Source organism: Culicoides brevitarsis, unplaced genomic scaffold (genome assembly GCF_036172545.1).
Source record: "Culicoides brevitarsis isolate CSIRO-B50_1 unplaced genomic scaffold, AGI_CSIRO_Cbre_v1 contig_49, whole genome shotgun sequence".
NCBI classification, from domain to species: domain Eukaryota; kingdom Metazoa; phylum Arthropoda; class Insecta; order Diptera; family Ceratopogonidae; genus Culicoides; species Culicoides brevitarsis.
The window spans coordinates 1,956-25,696 of NW_026973433.1; the positions used below are offsets into that span (position 1 = coordinate 1,956).

Here is a 23,741-nt window from a genome sequence, read left to right on the forward strand (position 1 = left end):
TAATTTCATAAAATTTTTAATAATAAAATTATTTATTTAAAATTTTAATATAAGAATCAGGATAATCTGAATATCGTCGAGGTATTCCTGATAAACCTAAAAAATGTTGAGGAAAAAAAGTTAAGTTTACTCCCAAAAATATAATATAAAATTGAGCTTTTAATAACATTGTATCTATTGATAAACCCGTAAATAATGGATATCAATGAACAAACCCTCCTATAATAGCAAATACAGCCCCTATTGATAAAACATAATGAAAATGAGCTACTACATAATATGTATCATGTAAAACAATATCTAAAGAAGAATTAGCTAAAACAATACCTGTTAATCCTCCTACAGTAAATAAAAATACAAACCCTAAAGATCATAACAAAGCAGGAGTAAGGTTTAATTGAGTTCCATATATTGTTGCTATTCAACTAAAAATTTTAATCCCTGTAGGAACAGCAATAATTATAGTAGCTGAAGTAAAATAAGCTCGAGTGTCTACATCTAACCCAACAGTAAATATATGATGAGCTCAAACAATAAATCCTAATAAACCAATTGCAGCAATAGCATATATTATACCTAAAACTCCAAAAGCTTCTTTCCTCTTTCTTGACAAATAATATGAGAAACAATCCCAAATCCTGGTAAAATTAAAATATAAACTTCTGGGTGACCAAAAAATCAAAATAAATGTTGGTATAAAATAGGATCACCTCCTCCTGCCGGGTCAAAAAAAGAAGTATTAATATTTCGATCCGTTAACAATATAGTAATTGCTCCCGCTAATACTGGTAAAGATAATAATAATAAAATAGCTGTAATAAATACTGATCAAACAAATAATGGAACACGATCAAATGATATTCCTACTGGTCGTATATTAATAATTGTTAAAAAATTTACAGCTCCTAAAATTGAACTAATCCCTGCTAAATGTAAAGAAAAAATTGCTAAATCAACTGAAGCCCCAGCATGAGAAACATTAGCTGATAATGGAGGATAAACAGTTCAACCAGTTCCCGCCCCATTTTCCACTAAACTTCTTAATAAAAGTAAAGTAATTGAAGGAGGTAATAATCAAAATCTTATATTATTTATCCGAGGAAAAGCTATATCAGGAGCTCCTAATATTAAAGGAACTAATCAATTTCCAAACCCACCAATTATCACAGGTATTACTATAAAAAAAATTATTACAAAAGCATGAGCAGTAACAATTACATTATAAATTTGATCATTCCCAATTAAAGCTCCTGGGTGTCTTAATTCTAAACGAATTAATATTCTTAAAGAAGTTCCAATTAATCCTGATCAAATTCCAAAAATAAAATATAAAGTACCAATATTTTTATGATTAGTAGAAAATAACCATTGTTTCGATTATTATGAATTTTTTTTATCAAATTTAAAATAAATATAAACTTTATTTTTTTTTATCTATATTTTTTTTAAAAAAAAATAATTATTTTGATTAAATGGCTGAAATTAAGCGATAAATTGTAAATTTATTTATAAGAATTTTTTTCTTTTTAATCAATTAACTTTATATTCAAATATGATATTAAATTGCAAATTTAAAGGTGTTTTAAAACTAAAGTTTTTCACTTACCAACCTATTTAATCAGAATTTATCCTACTAATTTCACTTACCAACCTATTTAATCAGAATTTATCCCTACTAATTTCACTTACCAACCTATTTAATCAGAATTTATCCTACTAATTTCACTTACCAACCTATTTAATCAGAATTTATCCTACTAATTTCACTTACCAACCTATTTAATCAGAATTTATCCTACTAATTTCACTTACCAACCTATTTAATCAGAATTTATCCTACTAATTTCACTTACCAACCTATTTAATCAGAATTTATCCTACTAATTTCACTTACCAACCTATTTAATCAGAATTTATCCTACTAACATAATTTTTTTAAAAAAATGTTTTATTTAAATATATTTTAATTTATATAAAATATTTTATTGAATATCCTACTAATTTAAAAATTTATATACTTAATTTCTAAATTAATAAAATCTTAAAAATCACAAATTTATTTAAATGGTTGTAGTCCTAAAGAAGAAGAAAAAAATTATATAAATTATTAAAAAATTTAATTTAAAATCATGAAAAAATTTATATATAAATTTAATTAAATATAAAATTAATAATTTTTATACTTTATTTTAAATATAAAAATAAAAAATATTTTATTATTTAAATATATATATATATATATATATATATATATATATATATATATATATATATATATATATATATATATATATATATATATATATATATATATATATATATATATATATATATATATATATATATATATATATATATATATATATATATATATATATATATATATATATATATATATATATATATATATATATATATATATATATATATATATATATATATATATATATATATATATATATATATATATATATATATATATATATATATATATATATATATATATATATATATATATATATATATATATATATATATATATATATATATATATATATATATATATATATATATATATATATATATATATATATATATATATATATATATATATATATATATATATATATATATATATATATATATATATATTTAAATAATAAAATATTTTTTATTTTTATATTTAAAATAAAGTATAAAAATTATTAATTTTATATTTAATTAAATTTATATATAAATTTTTTCATGATTTTAAATTAAATTTTTTAATAATTTATATAATTTTTTTCTTCTTCTTTAGGACTACAACCATTTAAATAAATTTGTGATTTTTAAGATTTTATTAATTTTTAAGTATATAAATTTTTAAATTTAAATATCAATAAAATATTTTATATATAATTAAAATATACTTTAAATAAAACATTTTTTTAAAAAAATTATGTTAGTAGGATAAATTCTGATTAAATAGGTTGGTAAGTGAAATTAGTAGGATAAATTCTGATTAAATAGGTTGGTAAGTGAAATTAGTAGGATAAATTCTGATTAAATAGGTTGGTAAGTGAAATTAGTAGGATAAATTCTGATTAAATAGGTTGGTAAGTGAAATTAGTAGGATAAATTCTGATTAAATAGGTTGGTAAGTGAAATTAGTAGGATAAATTCTGATTAAATAGGTTGGTAAGTGAAATTAGTAGGATAAATTCTGATTAAATAGGTTGGTAAGTGAAATTAGTAGGATAAATTCTGATTAAATAGGTTGGTAAGTGAAATTAGTAGGATAAATTCTGATTAAATAGGTTGGTAAGTGAAATTAGTAGGATAAATTCTGATTAAATAGGTTGGTAAGTGAAATTAGTAGGATAAAAATAAGCTAATAAGCTATTGGGTTCTGATTAATTCCTTTTTTTTAAATTAAATTATATTTATAAAATATATTATAATAGGTTGGTTGGAAAATTATAACAATTTCTTCTTCTTCTTGATTAGGAATATGAATGGGATTAAGTGAAAATAAAAATTCTGAAAAAAAAATTTTTAAAAAGTGAAATTAGTAGGATAAATTCTGATTAAATAGGTTGGTAAGTGAAATTAGTATGATAAATTCTGATTAAATAGGTTGGTAAGTGAAATTAGTAGGATAAATTCTGATTAAATAGGTTGGTAAGTGAAATTAGTAGGATAAACATGAATAAATAAGCTTTATTTTAAATTGACAGTTCATAGCCCCAATTATAACTAGGTTAATTCCTTTTTTTTTATAATTATTAATTATATTTATAAAATATTTTTTATTTTTATATTATTTATTGGAACAATTATAACAATTTCTTCTTCTTCTTGATTAGGAATATGAATGGGATTAGAAATTATTTAATGTCTTTGTATTTTTTTATTTATTTTATTTTAAATTTATGTTTATTTATAATTTTTAAAAATTTTAATCTGGATTTCAATTTCTAAATCAGGATGTGCAAGAAATTATTCAGAAATTGTTAAAAATTTTATCTATGTAAATTTTGAGTCAACGTGTTTTGGATTTTTTGAATTTTCTGAAATCCTGAAAAATATTTTTTGGTAATTGCTATTTTTAGATGATGTCATTATTAACATTATTGGAAATTTTGTGCATTCTATTGCTGCTCCAATGAGATATGCAGCTCCAACGAATGGACAAATGACGTTCCTTGAGAGATTTAAAGTAAAAACAACAGACTTGATTCTCCTTCCCGTGAAATATATTTTAGAAAATGCAATTATGCCGATCGTTAAAAAGCATTTTGGACCAAATGCGAGATCTTTTGATGAAATTTTCGACGATATTGATATGTTGTTCGTCAATGCTCATCCAGCTTTAGGATATATTCGCCCGATCGTACCAAAAACTATCACTTTGGGATTTTTGCATATCTATAAAAAATTATTTTTAAGCTTTAAATTTAAAATAAATATTTATAAAAAGTAAATAAATAATGGTGTGAAAAATTTGTAGTTTTGGAACCAATGTTTTGACAGAAAAGTTCGACAATGAACGTTTAACAATGATTTTGCATGCTTTTGGAAAGTTGAAGTACGATGTTTTGTTCAAATTTGGCAATGACACGATCGAAAATAAGCCTGCGAATGTAAGACTTGTTAAATGGGCGCCTCAACAAGATTTGTTAATGCATAAAAATGTCAAATTGTTTATTACTCATGGCGGGCAACATTCCCTCGAAGAAGCTATTTACCGTGGAAAAGTTCCTCTTTTGGCAATTCCCTTCTTTGGCGATCAATTTATCAATGCGAGACGCATTGAGGCGAAAATTCTCGGAAAATCGTTCTAAACATCGACACGTTTTCCGCAGACAATTTCCTCTCAACGGTGCACGAAGTCATCGACAATCCAAAATTCAAGGAAAACATTTTAAAATTAAGTGACATTGTGAAAGATGAACCAATTACAGACAAGAAAAATTTCATTAAATTTTTTGGACAGAGTACGTGATTGTCATTTGAGGGAGCAAAAATTTAACGTATCATGGAAGGAAAATACCATGGTATCAATTCTATTATCTTGATATCGTAACACAGTTTATCTCTTGATAGCGACATTACTCATTGCGATTGTAAAAGTCATCAGTTCAGCTGTATTTGTGCAAACTGATTAAAGTTCTTTTCATAAAAAAATTATTAATTATTAATAAAAAGAATTTTAATAAAAATATTTTTAGTAATTTTTGAAAAAATAAATTTAATTATAGAAAATCCACGTATTGAAAAAGAAATTTGAAAAAATGGAAAATTGCTAATTTAAAAATTAAATTTAATTAATTGTATTTGTGTTTCAAAGTAAATTAACTTAATAATTTTTGATTAGTTTCGAATTATATGATTTAATAAATTTTTAAATTTAATATGGTATAATTATTTTAAAATTTTTATTAGAAATTAAAAAATTGAAATAAATTTATCTAATTTCTTAAAAAAATTATAAATTATAAATTAATTAATAATTAATTTTTTGATTAATTAATTATTTAATTAATTTATTAGTAATAAGGAATAAGTGATAAATTTGTGAAAATTTTTAGAAAAATTAAAAAAATTTAAGCTTAAAATTAGTTTTAATTAATAAAAATGTTTTAATTTATTTAATTAAATATAATTATTTTATAAAATTTCAAATATTTATTAAGATAAAAAGTTGACTTAAAAAATTTTGAAAGGCAATGATTTAATTAGTAATTTTTTTTGTAAAAAATCGATTTCTAATTAATTTATAAGTGTATCCACTTGTTTATCAAAAACATGTCTTTTTGAATCTTAAAAAGTGAAAATTCGGCCGCAGTATTCTGACTGTGCAAAGGTAGCATAATCCATTGTCTTTTAATTAAAGGCTAGTATGAATGGTTCGGCATATCAACTATTTTTATATTAATAAAAATGAATTTAAATTTTTATTAAAAATGCTAAAATAAAAAAATTAGACGAGAAACCCTATAAATCTTTATTTTTATTGATAATATAAATGAAAAATTTAAATAAATTATTTATTAAAAATTTTATGTGATAATGAAATTTAAAAAACTTTTTATTTTGTTTTATAAATATAATTAAATTATCTGAATATATAATAATATTAAATGTTTAAAAAATTTTACTTTTGATGAGTCTTCGTAATTATTTTAAATGTGTGTCTTCATTGGATTGTCCTGATGTTGAATAAGAATTAATTTAGGGTAGAAGTTTAAAATTTAAGTCGCAAAAGAGGACATTTGAGTTCTCCAAAGGGCACAGGTTGGTTTCTATCTTTTTCTTATTTATATAAGCCATTTCTTGATGGAAAATATTAATTTTGAAGCCGACATTTATATTAAAACCCCCAGATTTGCCGAAAAATAAACAGAATTTATAAATGTATAAATACAAACAATAAAATGATATTATTAGATTTTATTTTACCTGAAGGTTCTTTAATTTTAAAATTTTGAAGCTAAAGAGTTGCTTTTTTCATTCGTTTGAACGAAAAATTTTAGCTTATATTCAAACTATCGCTCCTAATAAATTAGGATGGTCAACCTTTTATAGATGCAATTAAATTATTGCTCTGATAGAAATAATTTATCCAAATATTTGACTTCGACAAGTGCCTGTATTTTCTTTATTTTCCACAATGATTAGTCGGATTTTCGTGTATTTAGGGATTTTAATCCTGTACAAGAATTACGGATAATAATTTATGAGATAAACATAACTTCTAAATATTCGAGCAAATTGTCGACCATTGCTCAAACAATTTCACGAGAGTGTTATTAGCTTTAAAAAAAAACATGAAATAATGAAGATTGTATTTTTGTCGATTTTAATTTTAAAACAAATTAATTTATGGTTAATTTTTTTAACTATTCCTCTAAGTTATGTTTGATTAATTTCTTCTTTAGCTGAAACTAATCGTACTCCTTTTGATTTGACAGTACCTGAAAAATTAGTTTCAGGATTTAATTTAATCACGTAAAATGCAAATATTGACACCTCTTGTCGACAGAACATATAGAATTTTATTTATAAGAAATTATTTAACGTAAATTTTTAGGTTCAAATTTATTTAATTTATTTTTTTAATAAAATAACATTTATGACTTTGCCGGGATTTGAGTACGAGGAACAATTCAAGTCGTTTGAAAATTAATATATTTAAAATGAAAAAGTTATTATACACATTAAATATATTTAGTTTTCAATTTAATTTATTTGCTTAGATTTAAAATAATTTTACTTATTTGGATGTGTTATTGTAATTTAAAGTAAAATCCGGCGGATATTCATATTATAAAAAAAATTTTTTCGGATGTGTCCATGTGAAAAGTATATGTATATGCTTATTACAACGCGAAAAATAAATTACATAAGGACGGTAAATATAACTATTATAATAAAATTATCTCATAATTTTGCATTAATGTGATTAATTCCCATATAAAAAATATACAAAGGACGGTAAATAAATTTTACAGTTAAAATTTAATTTAATCGCCTGTCACAAACGGATTTTAGCATGTGAAAAGTATATGTTTGAATAAAATCCCAATATAAAAAATAATCAATTATTTTGATTCCACATATTATAAAATTCGTGAATTTAATTTTTTGTTTTTCTTTTAGATTGCGGATAAAAATGTAATAGCAATTGATATAACAACGCGAAAAATAACTCCGATATTTACTTATAAAATTTTTCATTCGAATTTATAAGCAAGCGGATTTTAATTTATACCTGAACAGAGAAGTGCTTTTTTAATATATACAACGCGAAAAATATTTAATGTGATTAAAATTGCCTCGAACATATTTAACTTGTGGTTAGTTAACATAAGCGGATTTTAATCGAAAAATATTAATAGGAGATATTAAAAATGTTATGAAATACATATTATAAAATAATAATTTAAGGACATCAGTCAAAGAATTTTATTAACATTATTAATTGCAAAGGATTAACAACTAATTGACGTAAAAATTAATAAAGAATTTGATAAAATTTAAAATTAAAGAGAAGGTAATAAAAAATTAAATGTCAAATGATTTAAGTTGGAATCAGCAAATTATTTTGAAAATATTGTATTCTTAATGGAAAGATATGGAAAAATAAATTTGACGGTAAATATAGTTAAATTAGTAATTTATGCTGCGAGCAACTAAGCGAAAACATAACTATTGCGAATGTTTAAAAACTTTTTGATTTAAAAATTCACTTTTCGAAAAGTATGGTTTTGCCTTTTTCCGCATAATAAATTGTAGGAAATTGCCATATAATAATTTTTTGTTTTTCGATGTCACTTAACCAAGCTATCAGACATTAAAGTATTTACGAATGTGACAAAACACAAATGAATTCATTGTATAATTTTTACATATTATAAAATTTAATTTAATTTTTTGGGGAAAACCAGTTAAAATTTGAATTAATTGGATAGAAATCATTGAATAGTGAAGATATTTAAAATTTAATGCCATTTTGTAGATTGGAGCATCCTAACTTTAATTTACTGAATTATCAACAATTTGCTCTAACTGTTGTTTTTATGCTCGATATAAACGATTTTCCAAAAAAAGTCACACGGGGCAAATTCGATTTTTACGGGGCAGTTTCGAAAATAAATTTAAAAGGCTCATAAAAAATTATTAAAAAATCAAAAAAGTATATATTTTGAAAATTTTCCTCTTCTAAATTTTAGCTAAATACCTAACTTTTACTCAGAAAACTTTTTTTTCCATTACTTTCATGACCTTCAATTTAATTTTTCATGTATTTTGTATGAATAAATCGCCAAATTTATGAATATGCGAAATGCCCCGTTTCGGTTATAATCAAAAAGTTCGTAAAAATGCATTTTAAATCGAGCATAATTTAAAATTCTACCTTAAAATAAAAATAAATAACTATGAACTTATTCAAAAAATTCAAAATTTTTTTCTTTGAAGCTTTTTAAAGATCGGGCCATTTTATAAAAAGTAAAATTTAAAAGGACCCGCAAAAACGACAACTTTTTCAAATTTTCTCCGATTTAAGAAAATCAAAAATTTGTTTTAAGCGTTTAATTAGCTTACGCAACCGTCATTTTACATGGAAGCCGCCAGTTTTTCTCGTATCGGCAACGAAATTTCAGATCAACGCCGAAACGAATGGAGTGTTAATTGAAAAGGTGCCCCGTTAATTTAAATATTTGCCTTTTAGTAATTTTCAACTTTTTTTTTCTGGAGAGACAACGAAATTCTATGGACCTTACGACGATTGTGTGCGTTTAAAAAATCGAACGACGATCATCAAGGAGATGGAAGTGTAAGTAAAAATTATTTTTTTTTATTTTTTATTTAGATTTTTTAAAGTTGACATGCGGGTTAATTTGAACAGAAAGTCGTAAAATAAACATTTTAATATTTACTCAAATTTAAAAGTTAATTAAAAATTTTTTCGTCAAAAAAAGATTGAAGATGTTAACGCGATGAGTTTCGCCATGATCAATTAGAGAAATAATTTAATTCGTTCAGTTGATACGTAAGTTTTCGTCTCAATTTCATCCTGAATTTGTTGCCATCGTGTGATGTGATAAAAATTAAGACTTGGATTGAAACAAAAATTTACTTGTTCTGTGCAAAAAAAATGTTTTTTTTTAGACAAAAAGTAACATTTGTGAATCAATCACGTTTAATCAACGCATTTCGCCTTAAAAATTCACTATTAAAATTTTTTTTCGACAAAAAAATTTAATATTATCTCGTCTGCATCGGAAAAATTTCACCACCAACACCATCGTATTTTTCTGTTCATAAATAAACCGTTGTTCTCCAAATACCCCATTTATCATTCAAACAGCAATTCAAGTCGCAATTCTTAACGAATTATTTGAATGAAACGCGCTCTAAATGAAGAACAATAATTACGCCAAGTCTGATGTCCCCATTTAAAAAGTCAAAAGAACAGCAAATTTCATTAATGGGGGAAAATTGAAAAAAAAGTTTAAAATTTGTAATGTTTATTTTCAAAATTTTTAATTCGATCGCTTTTTATTTCAAAATTGAATGCGAAAAGTGGATTTGTTTAATTTTTGATTTTGAAGTTTTAAATTTTAACTTAAATTTTCTTTCTTCCGCAAAAATATTTTTATAAAATTAACTTTTTTTAAAATCTTTTGACAGTTAATACAAAACAATTTTTTTTTATTTTTAATTTTAAATATATAAAATCTGTTTATTTAGAAAAACTCTTTATAAAAATATTCAAAAAAAATTAAACGCTAAAAATTGTTAAAATTTTAGCGTTAAATAATTTTTTTTGAATACAAGTTTTTCTATTTTTAAACTAATTAATGTTATTAATAAATGTTTAAAAATAAAAATAAAAACTATTCAGAAAAATAACTGTAAAATAAATTTTGAAAATATAAAATTCAAATAAATTTATAAAAATTATCATTAGTAGTTTTAAAGTTTAAAAAAAACATTGATTTTGTAAAACAAAAATTAATGAAATTTAAAAACTAAAATATATTTTTTTAAAATTCCAGAAAAAAATAAATTATTCATCTTTAATCTCCAAAATTAATATTTTTATTAAACTATTTTCTGAAATTAATTTTATTATAATTAAATTTTTATTAATTAATTCATTTATATTTACTCAATTAACCCATCCTATAGCAATAGGATTAATTTTATTGATGCAAACTATATTAACTTGTTTATTTACAGGAATTTTATCAAAAACTTTTTGATTTTCTTACATTTTATTTTTAATTTTTATTGGGGGGTTATTAATTTTATTTATTTATATATCATCTTTAAATTCTAATGAAAAATTTAATTTTTCAAGAATATTTTTTTTAAAATATTCATTTTATTTATGATAATAAGATTTTTATTTTAATATTCAATAAATTATTTATTGAATTATTTTTTAACATGAAATAATAAATTTTTTCTAATATTAATTTAATAAAAGAAAATTTTTTAATTAATTAAAAAATATACGAATTACCTAATAATTTTTTAATAATTTTTTTAATTAATTATTTATTATTTAATTTAGTAATTGTAGTAAAAATTACTAACTTTTTTTATGGGCCTTTACGAATTTCTTACTAATGAATAAATCTTATCGAAATAGACATCCTTTATTAAAAATTGTTAATAATTCATTAATTGATTTACCTGCTCCTTGTAATCTTTCTATTTGATGAAATTTTGGTTCATTATTAGGATTATGTTTAATTATTCAAATTTTAACTGGTTTATTTTTAGCCATACATTATACAGCAGATATTCAATTAGCTTTTAATTCAGTTAATCATATTTGTCGTGATGTTAATTATGGTTGATTATTACGAACTATACATGCTAATGGTGCAAGTTTTTTTTTTATTTGTATTTATTTACATATTGGACGAGGTTTATATTATAAATCATACTTAAATACTCATACATGAAATGTAGGAGTATTATTATTATTTTTAACTATAGGAACAGCGTTTATAGGTTATGTTCTTCCTTGAGGACAAATATCATTTTGAGGGGCTACAGTTATTACTAATTTATTATCCGCAATTCCATTTTTAGGGTTAGATTTAGTTCAATGATTATGAGGGGGATTTGCTGTTGATAATGCAACTTTAACACGATTTTTTACATTTCATTTTTTATTACCTTTTTTAATTTTAGGTACTACAGTAATTCATTTATTATTTTTACATCAATTAGGTTCTAATAATCCTTTAGGAATTAATAGTAATGTTAATAAAATTCATTTTCATCCTTATTATATTTATAAAGATTTAGTAGGATTTTTAATATTATTAATATTTTTAATTATTTTATGTTTAACTAATCCATATATATTAGGAGACCCAGATAATTTTATTCCAGCTAATCCATTAAGAACACCAGTTCATATTCAACCAGAATGATATTTTTTATTTGCTTATGCAATTCTTCGATCAATTCCTAATAAATTAGGTGGAGTTATTGCTCTAGTTATATCAATTGCTATTTTATTTATTATACCTTTTGTTAATAAAAGAAATTTTCGTTCATTAAGATTTTATCCTGTAAATAAAATAATATTTTGATTATTTTTTATTATTGTAATTTTATTAACATGAATTGGAGCTCGTCCTGTAGAAAGACCATTTATTTTAACTGGACAAATTTTGACTATTTTATATTTTTTATATTTTTTAATTAATCCATTAATGATAAAATTATGAGATAATTTTATTAAATAATTAAATCAATGAGCTTGTAAAAGCATATGTTTTGAAAACATAAGAAAAAATTTTTTATTTTATTGATTTTACTTTAAATTATTCATAAAATTAAAATAAATAAAATTATTTTAAATCTAATAAATAAAATTAAATAACATAATGAAAAAGGTAAATAACTTTTTCATGCTAAATATATTAATTTATCATAACGAAATCGAGGTATTGTTCCTCGTACTCAAATAAAAAAAAAAGCAATAAAAGATAATTTTATATAAAAAAATAAATTAAATAAATTTGAACCTAAAAATATTACTCTAAATAATATTCTTATAAATAAAATTCTAGCATATTCAGCTAAAAAAATTAAAGCAAATCCTCCTCTAGCGTAATCAACATTAAATCCTGAAACTAATTCTGATTCTCCTTCTGTAAAATCAAAAGGAGTACGATTAGTTTCAGCTAAAGAAGAAATTAATCAAACATAACTTAGAGGAATTGTTAAAAAAATTAACCATAAATTAATTTGTTTTAAATAAAAATCGATAAAAGAAAATCTAAATACTAAAATAATTAAAGAGATAAAAATTAAAGCTAATCTAACTTCATAAGAAATTGTTTGAGCTACTGCTCGCAATCCTCCTAATAAAGAATATTTAGAATTAGATGATCACCCAGCAATTATAATTCTATATACTCTAATTCTTGTACAGGATAAAAAAAATAAAATCCCTAAATTAAAAGAAAATAATTTGATTAATAAAGGAAATCTAATTCATAAAAATAAAATTAAAAATAAAGAAAATACAGGGCAAAAATAATAAATTAAATAATTAGAAATATTTGGATAAATTATTTCTTTAGAGAATAATTTAATTGCATCTCTAAAAGGTTGTAAAATTCCATTAATTCCTAATTTATTAGGACCTTTACGAATTTGAATATAACCTAAAATTTTTCGTTCAAATAATGTTAAAAAAGCAACTCTTACTATTACACAAATAATTAAAATTAAAGAACCAATTACAGGTAAAATAAAATCTAATAATATCATTTTATTGTTTGTATATTATACATTTATAAATTCTAAATTTATCACATTCAAATCTGTCAAAACAATATTAATATTTTAATATAAATCTATTTTAATAATAAAATTAATATATTTGGTCCTTTCGTACTAAAATATATAAATAAAAAAAAGATAGAAACCAACCTGGCTTACGCCGGTCTGAACTCAAATCATGTAAGAATTTAAAAGTCGAACAGACTTAAATTTTAAACTTCTACACCTAAATTAATTCTTAATTCAACATCGAGGTCGCAAACTATTTTATCGATAAGAACTCTTTAAAATAATTACGCTGTTATCCCTAAAGTAACTTAATTTTTTAAACATTTAATATTATTATATATTCAATAATTTAATTATATTTATAAAACAAAATAAAAGTTTTTTAAATTTCATTATCCTCCCAATAAAATTTTTAATAAATAATTTATTTAAATTTTTTCAAAATTTATATTATCAATTAAAAATAAAGATTTATAGGGTCTTATCGTCTAATTTTTTTATTTTAGCATTTTTACTAAAAATTTAAATTCATTTTTATTAATATAAAAATAGTTGATATCTCATCCAACCATTCATACTAGCCTTTAATTAAAAGACAATGGATTATGCTACCTTTGCACAGTCAGAATACTGCGGCCGTTAAATTTTCACCGGGCAGGTTAAACTTTTTATTCATTCAAAAAGACATGTTTTTGATAAACAAGTGGACATCATTTTTGCCGAATTCTTATAAATTAATTTATTGATAAAAAATTAATTTTACAAAAAAAAATTACTAATTAAATCATTATTTTAAAAATTTTTTAATTAAACTTTTTATCTTAATAAATATTTAAAATTTTTTAAAATATTAATATTTAATTAAATAAATTATAACATTTTTATTAATTAAAACTAATTTTAAGCTTAAATTTTTTTAATTTTTCTAAAAATTTTTAAAAATTTATAATAAAGCTTATCCCTTATTATATATAAATTAATTAAATAATTAATTAATCAAAAAATTAATTATTAATTAATTTATAATTTAAAATTATTTCTTAAGAAATTAGATAAATTTATATACGATTAACTTTTAATTTCTAATAAAAATTTTAAAATAATTATACCATATTAAATTTAAAAATTTATTAAATCATATAAATTCGAAACTAATCAATTTAAATTATTAATTTAATTTACTTTGAAACACAAAATACAATTAATTAAATTTAATTTTTAAATTAGCAATTTTCAATTTTTTCAAATTTCTTTTTCAATACTAATTTTCTATAATTAAATTTATTTTTTCTTTAAAAATTACTAAAAATATTTTTATTAAAATTCTTTTTATTAATAATTAATAAATAATTTTTTATAAATCAATTTAATTTGATTTGCACAAATATTTTTTCAATGTAACTGAAATACTTTTCTATTAAAGTTTTAAATTGAATTCTAAAAACATTTTCCAATATTTTTACTTTGTTACGACTTATCTCATTTTAGAATGAGAGCGACGGGCATGTACATATTTTAGAGTCTAATTCAATTAAATTTTATAAATTAATTTACTTTCAAATTCTTCTTTTAAATAAAATCAATTTATTTATCTGATAAAATAAAATTTAATGAAATTCATTTCTTCTTAACTATAAACTATGCCTTGACTTGACATTAAATATAATTTTATAAAAATTTTTATTGAAATTTAAATTTTTAAATATATTCAATAACAGCGGTATATAAATTTAATTAAATTAAGTAAACTTTAACGAGGATTATCGATTATAGAACAAATTTCTCTGATTAATTAAAATACCGCCAAATTTTTTAATTTTTAAGAATTTAACTATAAATGATCTATTATAATAATTTGTATTTAATAATAGGGTATCTAATCCTAGTTTATAAAAAATTTTTTTTAATTTCATAAAATTTTTAATAATAAAATTATTTATTTAAAATTTCATCTAATAAATAAATTTTTTTATTAATTTTTATTCTATTAATTATTAATAAAAAAATTTTATTTACTTTATTAGTATAACCGCAGTTGCTGGCACTAAATTTACCAAAGTTATTTATAAATTATTAAATCAAAATTTCTTTATTTTTTAATATTATTTACTGAAAATAAAATTAATTTAATTTTTAAAATTTTATAAATTCTCTTATTAAATTTCATGTAATATATTTATAAAACAAAATTTTATACTAAAATCAAATATTTTTTAATTATTAATTTAAAAATTTTTAAAAAAATTATTTATTTAAAAAATTTTTATAAAATAATAAAATTATTTTAAATTTAAAGCTTAAAAATAATTTTTTATAGTTAACTTTGAAGGTTAAAAGTTTTTTTTAACTTAAAGCTTTTCATTAGAAGTAATTGTTAAATTACTATAAAATGGTTTAAAGGACCAATGCTTACTTTCAGCCATCTAATGAATAATTATAAATAATAGAATTAAACTATTTCTTAAAAATTCAAAATTTTTAGTGCATCATACACCAAAATATACTATTTTAAAATATATAATTATTTAATAAAAAAATTAAAAAAAAATATAAACTTACAATATTAAAAAAAATAATTAATTTTATTATTTTATTTTTTTTAAAATTTAAAAAATTTCATTTTATAGAAGGATAAAATATAACAAATGAAGTTAAAGTTAATCGCATATAAAAAAATAATGTTAATAATGATATCATTACTAAAAATAAAATTAAAAAAAATATTTTATCTATTAATAAAAATTCAATTACTATTCATTTTGGTAAAAACCCTAAAAATGGGGGTAAACCACCTGAAAAGAAAAAAAATTTATTATAAATAAAATTTTTAACAAATTTCTATTAATTCCATTATTTTTAAATATATATAACTGATTAAAATTGAAAAGATTAAAATTTTTAAAAATTATAATTAAACATAAATTTAAAATAAAATAAATAAAAAAATACAACAACCATAAATAATTTCTATAAGTTATTGCTATTAATAACCAACTAATATGATTAATAGAAGAAAAACTTAACAATTTTTGTAAAGAAGTTTGATTTAAACCTCCTACAGCTCCTACAAAACATGATAATAAAATAAAAATAATTAATTGATTTAAAAAAGAAAAATAAGAAACAATAGTTAAAGGAGCTAATTTCTGTCAAGTTAATAATAATAAAGAATTTATTCATGATAAACCTTCAATAATATTAGGAAATCAAAAATGGAAAGGAGCCGCACCTAATTTTATTATTATTGAAAAAATTAATAAAATTGATTCATATCTTAAAAAATATAATTAAAATTTGAAAATTTTAATATATATATAATAGAAACAAATAAAAAAACTATTGAAGCTAATGCTTGTACTAAAAAATACTTAATAGATATTTCAGTTGAATTTAAATTATTTTTTTCAGAAATTAAAGGAATAAAAGACATTAAATTTATTTCTAATCCCATTCATATTCCTAATCAAGAAGAAGAAGAAATTGTTATAATTGTTCCAATAAATAATATAAAAATAAAAAATATTTTATAAATATAATTAATAATTATAAAAAAAAGGAATTAACCTTTATAATTGGGGTATGAACCCAATAGCTTAAATTAGCTTATTTTTATCCTACTAATTTCACTTACCAACCTATTTAATCAGAATTTATCCTACTAATTTCACTTACCAACCTATTTAATCAGAATTTATCCTACTAATTTCACTTACCAACCTATTTAATCAGAATTTATCCTACTAATTTCACTTACCAACCTATTTAATCAGAATTTATCCTACTAATTTCACTTACCAACCTATTTAATCAGAATTTATCCTACTAATTTCACTTACCAACCTATTTAATCAGAATTTATCCTACTAATTTCACTTACCAACCTATTTAATCAGAATTTATACTATAATTTCATTAAACCTATTTAATCAGAATTTATCCTACTAATTTCACTTACCAACCTATTTAATCAGAATTTATCCTACTAACATAATTTTTTTAAAAAAATGTTTTATTTAAAGTATATTTTAATTATATATAAAATATTTTATTTATATTTAAATTTAAAAATTTATATACTTAATTTCTAAATTAATAAAATCTTAAAAATCACAAATTTATTTAAATGGTTGTAGTCCTAAAGAAGAAGAAAAAAATTATATAAATTATTAAAAAATTTAATTTAAAATCATGAAAAAATTTATATATAAATTTAATTAAATATAAAATTAATAATTTTTATACTTTATTTTAAATATAAAAATAAAAAATATTTTATTATTTAAATATATATATATATATATATATATATATATATATATATATATATATATATATATATATATATATATATATATATATATATATATATATATATATATATATATATATATATATATATATATATATATATATATATATATATATATATATATATATATATATATATATATATATATATATATATATATATATATATATATATATATATATATATATATATATATATATATATATATATATATATATATATATATATATATATATATATATATATATATATATATATATATATATATATATATATATATATATATATATATATATATATATATATATATATATATATATATATATATATATATTTAAATAATAAAATATTTTTTATTTTTATATTTAAAATAAAGTATAAAAATTATTAATTTTATATTTAATTAAATTTATATATAAATTTTTTCATGATTTTAAATTAAATTTTTTAATAATTTATATAATTTTTTTCTTCTTCTTTAGGACTACAACCATTTAAATAAATTTGTGATTTTTAAGATTTTATTAATTTAGAAATTAAGTATATAAATTTTTAAATTTAAATATCAATAAAATATAATTTTATATAAATTAAATTTTTTTATACTTTAAATAAAACATCTTTTTAAATAGGTTGGTAAGTGAAATTAGTAGGATAAATTCTGATTAAATAGGTTGGTAAGTGAAATTAGTAGGATAAATTCTGATTAAATAGGTTGGTAAGTGAAATTAGTAGGATAAATTCTGATTAAATAGGTTGGTAAGTGAAATTAGTAGGATAAATTCTGATTAAATAGGTTGGTAAGTGAAATTAGTAGGATAAATTCTGATTAAATAGGTTGGTAAGTGAAATTAGTAGGATAAATTCTGATTAAATAGGTTGGTAAGTGAAATTAGTAGGATAAATTCTGTAAGTGAAGTGAAATTAGTAGGATAAATTCTGATTTAAATAGGTTGGTAAGTGAAATTAGTAGGATAAATTCTGATTAAATAGGTTGGTAAGTGAAATTAGTAGGATAAATTCTGATTAAATAGGTTGGTAAGTGAAATTAGTAGGATAAATTCTGATTAAATAGGTTGGTAAGTGAAATTAGTAGGATAAATTCTGATTAAATAGGTTGGTAAGTGAAATTAGTAGGATAAATTCTGATTAAATAGGTTGGTAAGTGAAATTAGTAGGATAAATTCTGATTAAATAGGTTGGTAAGTGAAAAACTTTAGTTTTAAAACACCTTTAAATTTGCAATTTAATATCATATTTGAATATAAAGTTAATTGATTAAAAAGAAAAAAATTCTTATAAATAAATTTACAATTTATCGCTTAATTTCAGCCATTTAATCAAAATAATTATTTTTTTTTAAAAAAAATATAGATAAAAAAAATAAAGTTTATATTTATTTTAAATTTGATAAAAAAAAATTCATAATAATCGAAACAATGGTTATTTTCTACTAATCATAAAAATATTGGTACTTTATATTTTATTTTTGGAATTTGATCAGGATTAATTGGAACTTCTTTAAGAATATTAATTCGTTTAGAATTAAGACACCCAGGAGCTTTAATTGGGAATGATCAAATTTATAATGTAATTGTTACTGCTCATGCTTTTGTAATAATTTTTTTTATAGTAATACCTGTGATAATTGGTGGGTTTGGAAATTGATTAGTTCCTTTAATATTAGGAGCTCCTGATATAGCTTTTCCTCGGATAAATAATATAAGATTTTGATTATTACCTCCTTCAATTACTTTACTTTTATTAAGAAGTTTAGTGGAAAATGGGGCGGGAACTGGTTGAACTGTTTATCCTCCATTATCAGCTAATGTTTCTCATGCTGGGGCTTCAGTTGATTTAGCAATTTTTTCTTTACATTTAGCAGGGATTAGTTCAATTTTAGGAGCTGTAAATTTTTTAACAACAATTATTAATATACGACCAGTAGGAATATCATTTGATCGTGTTCCATTATTTGTTTGATCAGTATTTATTACAGCTATTTTATTATTATTATCTTTACCAGTATTAGCGGGAGCAATTACTATATTGTTAACGGATCGAAATATTAATACTTCTTTTTTTGACCCGGCAGGAGGAGGTGATCCTATTTTATACCAACATTTATTTTGATTTTTTGGTCACCCAGAAGTTTATATTTTAATTTTACCAGGATTTGGGATTGTTTCTCATATTATTTGTCAAGAAAGAGGAAAAAAAGAAGCTTTTGGAGTTTTAGGTATAATATATGCTATTGCTGCAATTGGTTTATTAGGATTTATTGTTTGAGCTCATCATATATTTACTGTTGGGTTAGATGTAGACACTCGAGCTTATTTTACTTCAGCTACTATAATTATTGCTGTTCCTACAGGGATTAAAATTTTTAGTTGAATAGCAACAATATATGGAACTCAATTAAACCTTACTCCTGCTTTGTTATGATCTTTAGGGTTTGTATTTTTATTTACTGTAGGAGGATTAACAGGTATTGTTTTAGCTAATTCTTCTTTAGATATTGTTTTACATGATACATATTATGTAGTAGCTCATTTTCATTATGTTTTATCAATAGGGGCTGTATTTGCTATTATAGGAGGGTTTGTTCATTGATATCCATTATTTACGGGTTTATCAATAGATACAATGTTATTAAAAGCTCAATTTTATATTATATTTTTGGGAGTAAACTTAACTTTTTTTCCTCAACATTTTTTAGGTTTATCAGGAATACCTCGACGATATTCAGATTATCCTGATTCTTATATTACATGAAATATAATTTCTTCTTTAGGATCTTTAATTTCATTTTTAGGAACTTTAATATTTTTATTTATTATATGAAAAAGTTTAGTTTCTAATCAATCTGTATTGTATTCAGAAAATTTAAATTCTTCAATTGAATGGTATCAAAATCTTCCTCCTTCTGAACATAGTTTCATACAAATACCTTTATTAATTAAATAAAAAAAGTTTTTATAAATAAAAATTTAATATGGCAGATAAATGCAATAGATTTAAATTCTATCAATAAAGTATAACTTTTATTAAAATTATTAATGGCAACTTGAGGAAGTATATTTTTATTAGATAGAAGTTCTCCTGTAATAGAACAATTAAATTTTTTTCATGATCATACTTTATTAGTATTAATAATTATTACAGTTTTAATTGGTAATTCTATATTATCTTTATTTTTTAATAAATTTTCTAATCGATTTTTATTAATAGATCAATTTATTGAAATTTTTTGAACAATTATACCAGTTTTAGTTTTATTTGCAGTAGCTTTACCTTCTATACGATTATTATATTTATTAGATGATCCTTACAAATCTTCAATTAGTGTAAAAGTTATTGGGCATCAATGATATTGAAGATATGAATATCCTGATTTCAATAATTTAGAATTTGATTCTTATATAATTCCTACTAATGAATTAAATATAAATGAATTTCGTTTATTAGATGTAGATAATCGATTAATTTTACCTAGATATACAAATATTCGATTTATTGTTTCAGCAATAGATGTATTACATTCATGAACAATTCCATCTCTAGGAATTAAAGTAGATGCTGTACCTGGTCGATTAAATCAAATTAATACTTATATATATCGAGTTGGTTTATATTTTGGTCAATGTTCAGAAATTTGTGGGGCAAATCATAGATTTATACCAATTGTTTTAGAATCTGTTTCTATTAAATATTTTATTGCTTGAATAAAAAATTTTATAAATTAATTTTTTATTATATTAAATAAAAAAATTAGTTAAATTTATAACATTAGTTTGTCAAACTAAAATTATTTCTATAAATATTTTTTAATCCCACAAATAGCTCCTTTAAAATGAATTATTTTATTTTTAATTTTTTTATTTACATATATATTTGTTAATTTTATGAATTATTATTTATTTATACCAAAAATTGTTGATTTAAAAAATTTTGATAAAAATTCTAATAAAAATTTAAATAAAAAATTTTTAATAAAATGATAATAAATTTATTTTCAGTTTTTGATCCTTGTTCATCAATTTATAATTTTTCATTAAATTGAATAAGAACATTTTTGATTTTTTTATTAATACCAATATCTTATTGAATTATTCCTTCTCGAATTTCTTTTATAATGCAAACAATTTTTCAAGTTTTACATAAAGAATTTAAAATTTTATTAGGTGTTAATTCATTTAATGGGTCAACATTTTTATTTATTAATTTATTTGTGTTTATTTTTTTTAATAATTTTTTAGGGTTATTTCCTTATATTTTTACTTCTTCTAGACATTTAGTATTTACATTGACTTTAAGATTACCTTTATGAATTAGTTTTATATTATATGGGTGAATTAATAATACTCAACATATATTTTGTCATTTAGTACCTCAAGGTACACCTAGATTATTAATACCTTTTATAGTATGTATTGAAACAATTAGAAATTTTATTCGCCCAGGTACTTTAGCTGTCCGGTTAACTGCTAATATAATTGCTGGACATTTATTAATAACTTTATTAGGAAATACAGGAGTATCAATAAGAACTATATTTGTAAGAATTTTAATTATTGTGCAAATTTTATTATTAACTTTAGAATCAGCAGTATCAATTATTCAAGCTTATGTATTTGCTGTATTAACAACTTTATATGCTAGAGAAATTAATTAATTAATAATGATAAACCATTCTAATCACCCATTTCATTTAGTAGATTATAGTCCTTGACCATTAACATGAGCTTTAGGAGCTTTTTGTTCAGTAACTGGATTAGTTCAATGATTTCATCAATATAGATTAAATTTATTTATAATAGGAAATATTATTACTTTATTAACTATATATCAATGATGACGTGATATTTCTCGAGAAGGGACCTTTCAAGGTTTACATACATATGATGTTGTTACTGGTCTTCGATGGGGTATAATTTTATTTATTACATCAGAAGTTTGTTTTTTTTTTTCATTTTTTTGAACTTTTTTTCATAGAAGATTATCTCCTACTATTGAGTTAGGGGAAATTTGGCCTCCTTTAAATATTCAAGCATTTAATCCTTTTCAGATTCCTTTATTAAATACAGTAATTTTATTAACTTCTGGAATTACAATTACTTACTTATCATACATTAATAGAAAATAATAGACAACAAACTACTCAAGGTTTATTTTTTACTATTTTATTAGGACTATATTTTTCTATTCTTCAAGGTTATGAATATATAGAAGCATCTTTTACAATGTCTGATTCAGTATATGGTTCAATTTTTTTTTTAACTACAGGATTTCATGGATTACATGTATTAATTGGAACAATATTTTTAATTATTTGTTTAATTCGTCATTTAAATAATCATTTCTCTATAAATCATCATTTTGGGTTTGAAGCTGCTGCATGATATTGACATTTTGTAGATGTAGTATGATTATTTGTTTATATTTCTATTTATTGATGAGGTAATTATTTATATAATATAAAAAGTATATATGACTTCCAATCATAAAGTTTATTAATTAATATAAATAATAATAATTTTAATAATTTTATTAATTATTACCATAATTATTTCTAATATTGTTATAATTTTAGCTTCAATTTTATCAAAAAAATCTTTTTATGATCGAGAAAAAAATTCTCCTTTTGAATGTGGATTTGAACCTTTTAATTCTTCTCGTTTACCTTTTTCTTTACGATTTTTTTTAATTGCTATTATTTTTTTAATTTTTGATGTAGAAATTGCTTTAATATTCCCTATAATTTTTTCATTAAAAATTAATTCTTTAATTAATTGAAGAATTACTATTTTAATTTTTTTAATAGTTTTAATTTTAGGTTTATTTCATGAGTGAAATCAAGGAGCTTTAGATTGAAATAATTAATTTTTTAAAAATAGGGTTGTAGTTTAAATAAAAAATATTTGATTTGCATTCAAAAGAAATAATTTTTATCTGCCTTATTTTTTTTTAAAAAAAAAATAAGAAGCAAATTGATTGTGATTAGTTTCGACCTAATTTAAGACTAAAGTCCTTATTTTTAATTGAAACCAAAATAGAGGTATATCATTGTTAATGATAAAATTGAAAATATTATTCCAATTAAAAGAATATTGGATTA

General features: G+C 20.3%; 3 long non-coding RNA genes across 4 annotated transcripts; 1 reads left to right on the forward strand and 2 right to left on the reverse strand.

Moving 5' to 3' along the window:
- Positions 1–602: 602 nt before the first annotated feature.
- Positions 603–1,919, reverse strand: LOC134836511 (uncharacterized). The gene is made up of 2 exons (XR_010162306.1): positions 1,694–1,919; positions 603–1,651 (listed from the first exon to the last, which is right to left on the reverse strand). It is a non-coding gene; the product is annotated as an uncharacterized LOC134836511 (long non-coding RNA).
- Positions 1,920–2,953: 1,034 nt separating this feature from the next.
- LOC134836513 (uncharacterized) lies at positions 2,954–18,539 on the forward strand. 2 transcript variants are annotated; one of them, XR_010162309.1, is made up of 3 exons: positions 2,954–3,340; positions 3,578–3,659; positions 18,256–18,539. It is a non-coding gene; the product is annotated as an uncharacterized LOC134836513 (long non-coding RNA). The 2 variants fall into 2 exon arrangements; XR_010162308.1 differs by having other exon boundaries at positions 3,578–3,618.
- LOC134836512 (uncharacterized) lies at positions 15,818–17,299 on the reverse strand. The gene is made up of 2 exons (XR_010162307.1): positions 17,233–17,299; positions 15,818–17,195 (listed from the first exon to the last, which is right to left on the reverse strand). It is a non-coding gene; the product is annotated as an uncharacterized LOC134836512 (long non-coding RNA).
- Positions 18,540–23,741: the final 5,202 nt, after the last annotated feature.